The sequence below is a fragment of the Sapajus apella genome, unplaced genomic scaffold (assembly GCF_009761245.1).
Source record: "Sapajus apella isolate SASKATOON/1434 unplaced genomic scaffold, GSC_monkey_1.0 scaffold67, whole genome shotgun sequence".
NCBI classification, from domain to species: domain Eukaryota; kingdom Metazoa; phylum Chordata; class Mammalia; order Primates; family Cebidae; genus Sapajus; species Sapajus apella.
In genome coordinates this window covers 10,916,523-10,922,522 of record NW_022437007.1, presented here as the reverse complement: position 1 = coordinate 10,922,522, position 6,000 = coordinate 10,916,523, and positions in this window count along the sequence as shown.

Below are 6,000 nucleotides of genomic sequence, written 5' to 3'. Positions count from 1 at the left end.
ATATGTAGTGGAGGGAGAATCTTTTCCATGGAGCTAAAGGGAGTGTGTTAAAAGGACTCTTGGCTCCCCCAAAAGTAGAGCAACTCACTTTTGACGTGTAGTAACATGGATGTATGTACCATTTAGAATGTCAGAATGAGCAGACTATTTTGCCATAAGAGCATGTTTTGGAAGATTTCTGAAAATGAAATGGGATTTTAGGAAACTTTTCAAGTGAAAGGAACTTCTTTTAGTCAGCTTTCTACAGAGAGACAGAAACTATAGAATATAGACAGCAATATATAAAAAGGGATTTATTAGAGGAATTAGCTTCTTTGATTATGTAAGCTGGGAAGCCTCAAGATAGGCTGTCTGCAAGTTAGAGAACCAGGAAATTGGATAGCATGGCCTGGCCCAGGTGTAAAGGCTTCAGGACCAAGGAAGCCAATGGTGTAACCCTCCATCAGAAGCTGAAAGTCTGACAGCATGGTGGTGGGGAAATGGGCTTCACATGAGTCCTGGAGTCCAAAGGCCAGAAAACCTGGTGTTGTGATATCCAAGGACAGGGAAAGAAGAGTGTCTTGGCACTGGAAGAGAGATTAAATTTGCCGTTTCTTCATCTTTTTGTTCCATTCAGGCCTCCATCCAATGGGATGGCACCTGTCCACATTGAGGGCAGATCTTCCCACTCAGTCCACTGGCTCACACACCAATGGCTTCTGGAAACACCGTCATAGACACCTGGAACAGCCCAGTCATTCTAATCAATAGCACATATGCCTGGGTTTTCCTTTCAGCAGAAGAGGGACAGGCTCGGTGCCTATCCATTGACAATAGCTGATGCTTTACCAGCTATCTGGGTATCCCTTAATCTAGTCAGGTTGACCTCACAAATCGACCATCACAGTACAAAAGGGCTGGCTTATTTGGGATTGTGCAGGTCAGACTGGCTTTTAGATTTCTGGGTTGGGGACCAAAGATACCAGAATCTGCAGTCATGATTCACTCTCATGAGGGAAGAATGTTGGAGGGGAGGTATTATGCTTTCCCTTGTTCAAGAGGTAATTTTGACTCCAGGTGTGTTTGGCCATCAAAAGCCTGTCTTTCCACTATGGCATTTGTCCTCAGTACATATCCTACAAGTTTAGTAAATTTAATTGAGGAAATCACAAAAGATGTTGTCCAGAAGCGTGGCCTCAGGAAGATTAAAGAGTGGGGGCTACAGGAAGATGGGATGTGACAGGAGAGCCACTCTAGGGAAGAAGATTGGTCAAGGTGGAGGCAGAGGGATGGGGAGGAAGAGATACAACACATTTAATAGCTCTACTTTGGCCACAGTAGCCTTGAAGAAATGGTAATTAATACTTAAATTAGGTAGGAAGGTAGACTACAGTACTGAGCACAAGAGATCATTTTTCCTATTACTGTCCAAAGCTGTTATCCTGTGAAGAAGCTGAGACTGACTTCATCAACAGTAACTTGCTGTCATTGTGAAGTTTCCATGGTCCTAACCTTGACTTCAAGGTTAAGCTCTGTTAGACACTAGCACTCCTGAAGGGCCAACCTCCTCTGAATTCTGATGCATTCATTCATGTCTCAATTAAGGAAAATGACATCATTTTAGAGAATTGGTACTTTCAAGGGATCAGTACATAAACTTACAGTATTAAACATACTTGTCAAATGGCAAACCACACACTTTATTGTGGGCACAGAAATGAGCAATCTTTTCCTCTGAGACTCCTCTTTCCCTCCTCCTCCATAAATAACAGTCCTACATCAGCATTATTCAGTTTTCTTCTAGGCACCCTCTAGCTTCCTGAGAATGTAGAACATGGTACTGTTTAGCATTTGTTGTCCTGTCTTTTCATCTCAAACAATCTGCTGTATTCTCAGAAAAGGGCTTCTCGGGAGGCAGGGAGTTAGGACTGATGTGGAGGTGATGCGAAGTGGAGGTGGAAGAGAAAATGAATCAGCAGAGCTGCTTGTGAAAGTTGACACAATGTGTGTATTAAGATTTTTGGGTCAAGTTTTTGTATATCTTTTGGTGCATTCTAGATATGCAATTTTAGAATAAATCCTAAAATTTATTTTACAATAAAATTGCATATCTAGAATACACCAAAAGATATACAAAAACTTGAGCCAAATAGATACGCAAAATAGAATAAAATACTATTTTACAGGAATAATTTTGAAAAGCAAAAATAAAAACAATAATTGAGAGGTAAAACCTATTTCACCTATAGGGCGCTACCTCAATCTATCCTGGGACTGAGATCATTTGGGGCTGCAGAGAGAAAAGCCTACATAAAACAAATGTTTGCTGTCTTGTTTAATGTGTAAGGTCATAAAAATGAGTATCACCACCTTGAATTGAAGCAGAAATGTCAAGAGTCAGCTTCTCTGTGCCTTTTATCAAAGCCACACCTGCACTGTGAACCACGGTCAGCCTGTGGGTCCACCAATAATATCAGTATTGTGAATAGCTTCAGGTTAGTATGTCCAGAGATATTTTAGTGATGGAAGTGGAAATCTTTGACTCTGCAAACCCATTAGTGCTGGCAGGCATGTGTTGCATGTGGAACCAAGTGTCTCTGCATACAGACTAGCATGCCACTCTGTAGAAAGGATGCTGGGGGTGGGCTTTTCCTCTACCCATTCCCACACAGTCATCAGCGTGTGATTATGCTTTTGGAATCACCATGGGTACACTGGGAACTCACTTGTTGCCAGACACTTCTTGTGGGCTTGCAATGGTTTCACCCTCCTGAAAAAACTGGGGCTTGCTTGGTCATAGTGAATACCAGACCCTTTCCATCCACCTACCTCTCCTTGAAGGAAGCTTCATGCTCAAAAGAGACAGTAGTTACTAAACATCTCTTTTCCTTTAAAGGAAAGGGACGTGGAGTTACAAAAATAGGACTCTAAGCCTGTGTTTGCCTTTTCTCTACTTCCAGGATTGTTATATTACCATTGTAAAACAGGTTTCTGCATACAAAGCCCTGTCATGTACATTTTTCTTTTTTCTTTTTTTGTTTTTATTCTGGCAGGAAGATGTGAGTCATAATTGTGCTAGGATGCAACATCTGTATATGTAAAGATATGTCAAGGACGTAGACACTTAAATTGGCCAGTTGATTAATAGAGGCAAGGCAGTTAAGGGAGAAATATCACTTAGCAGCATCTAACTAGAAGGACAAATTCTCAGTCATCATTAAGTGCCCAGATGATACAAAGACAGCTTTTTCCTGGGAGAACTATGGCAGCGAAATAGTAGGATGAACACCCAGCTTATCTATACCAAACAAATCCCCCAAATTTATACTTCTTTGGAGATATGTCTCCTCCTCTTATTCATTTTACATAGTCAAGTAAAAATGTAGACGTGATTAAGAAATCAAAGACTCAGCTTCCAACAAATGCAATTAAGGCGACAGACGAAACTACACTTAATTATGAAGTTGGACGGTGACATGATCATTTCCTGTGTGCCTTCTATGGATCACCTGCCAATCAGAAAATGCCACATCTCATTCATCACAGAAACAAGGGGCTCTTTTGCTCAAAACTGAAATGTGTACTTTAAAAACCCGACAGTTCTCAGGTTCTGTGGTTCACCCCTAGTAATGTTGTAGAGTTACATGACTGCATTCACAACTGACATTCTTTGTAATGTGAAAGAAAAGAAAACTCATTGGCAGAGGATGCTGATTACAGCATACTGCCTAAAAAATTTTCCACAGCACTTAAATGCTTAAAGATTCATTCTCACAGTTTCCATAGAAAAACACTCTTTTAGAAGAAAAGTTAGTTTTCCTAAGTAAGCAGTATGAATATGAATTTAGAAGCGAACAAATTTTTCAAGTAAAATATTTTATGTGATATTGATACTTAAAATCGTTATATATCTTTTTAATTTATAAATATTACCAACTACCCAGCTCTGTGAAAGCTATGTTGCCAGATTTGCATCAGAGTAATAAAATATGACAACCACATTTGAAGACCCCCATGCTCCCACCTTCCCAATCGTGGGTACCATTGCGTACTTAAACATGTGTATGTTTATACACGTACGTGAATCACGTTGAACATGTTTGTGTTTATTGACTATACAAATTTCCTTTTCTGTAATTTTTCTTTGTTCATTTATCTATTGAACTAGCACTTTCTTACTAATTTGTTATTAGGTTGGTGAAAAAGTAATCATTGTTTTTGCCAACATTTTCAATGGCAAAAACCTGATTACTTGTGCACCAATCTAATAAAAGTTATGGATATAATGCCTTTTTTCATGATGTATATTATAAATGCCTTCTTCTAGGTTATGGATTCTTTTATAACTTTGTTAATATAGTATGTTTGTTTCAACACTACTTAATTTCAAGTAATTTATCAATCTTCTCTTGTGTTTGTGTATTTTGTATTTTGTTTAACAAAGTCTTCCCTACTCTAAAACTATTAAGATATTCTCCTAGGTTTTAATCTCAGAGTTTAAAATTTTATTTTCATTTCATATATGTGAAGAGATCCAATTTTATTTTCTTTTTTATAAAAATAATAATTCAGCACCATTTATTAAATTCCCCATCCTCTTTTTATTTACTAAGTTATCTCCATATCAAATTTCCGCACGTTTGTATTTCTAGGCTACTCTGATCTATTCATCTCTTTATAGCTGGTAGGATCCTCCTATCCTTTCTTTATTCTTCAAAGTTGTCTTCATTGTTCTTGTCCCTTTACGCCTCTGTATGAACTTTTAAATAGTATTGTTGAACTCTACAAAAATCCACAGTGGCTTTTTGATGGGGATTATCACATTTAAATCATTGAGTATTCTTTTCTACTATATATCATCATTTGATTAGGTATTTTATTTCCTAAAATAATAGTTAAAAAAAATTTTCCATAAGGTCTTCAAAATGTTAATTTGTTTTAGACACCTTATAGTCCTTTTTATTGTGAATGAGATTATAAGCTTTTCTTCTATTACATTTTCCATTAGTTTGTATATAAAGATCTTAATGATATTTGATATTGATCATGTATTCACACAGCTTGTGAGTTCTCTGTTAGTTCTAATAATTTAGATATAGAATAAATGTCTAAATAGTGATATTGTCTGTTGACTATTTTTTTTTCCAAATTTTCCTCCCTCCCTCTCTCCCTCCCTTCTTCCCTTTTTTCCTTCCTTTCTTCCTTCCTTCCTTCCTTCCCTCCCTCCCTCCATCCCTTCTTCCCTTTTTTCCTTCCTTTCTTCCTTCCTTCCCTCCCTCCCTCCCTCCCTCCCTCCCTCCTTCCTTCCTTCCTTCCTTCCTTCCTTCCTTCCTTCCTTCCTTCCTTCCTTCTGTCCTGCCTTCCTTTTCTACGATTATATACAGCTATTGGTACACTTTTAAATAATAATAGAAGTGATCCTTAAATCGTGGGCAGATTGACTTAGTTCTTATTCATGAGATCCAGTGTTCGTTTAGGTTCTCAAGTTCCCAGGTGGTCAGCGACTTATCTTGATCTATCTTTTTTTGGAGGAGGGAGCTCAGCAGCCCTAACCCAGTTTTAAGTACTGCTGTGGTCTCCATCTTGCAAAGAACATTTTAAGCACTTTCCTTCATAAATGCAAAATGCCATGTCTAGCAATGTCTACTTCCTGGAGGAGACCAGGCCCAAACTTCAGCCATGCACACTGCTCATTTCTTGTTCAGCATCTTGGGAGATTTTTCTCTAGAGTACATACCTAGAAATGGAATTATCTCACTTTCTAAGATATCTTCAGCTTTACTAGATATTGCCATGGAGATGCTTTTCTTGTGTTTCAATTTGCCTATGTCATTTTTACTTTTATTTGTGCTTTAAGCATTTTATCTCTTGTTGCTATTTTTCTGCCGTGAAAACTGAAGCAATATATGAACTTTTGGAGTGATTTTGGCCAGGAGTCATCACTTCTATTTTAAACATGACTTTCTTTGTATGTAAGAAAAGGTAGGAATCAGAACAATTATATTTATATGTCTGCAGAAT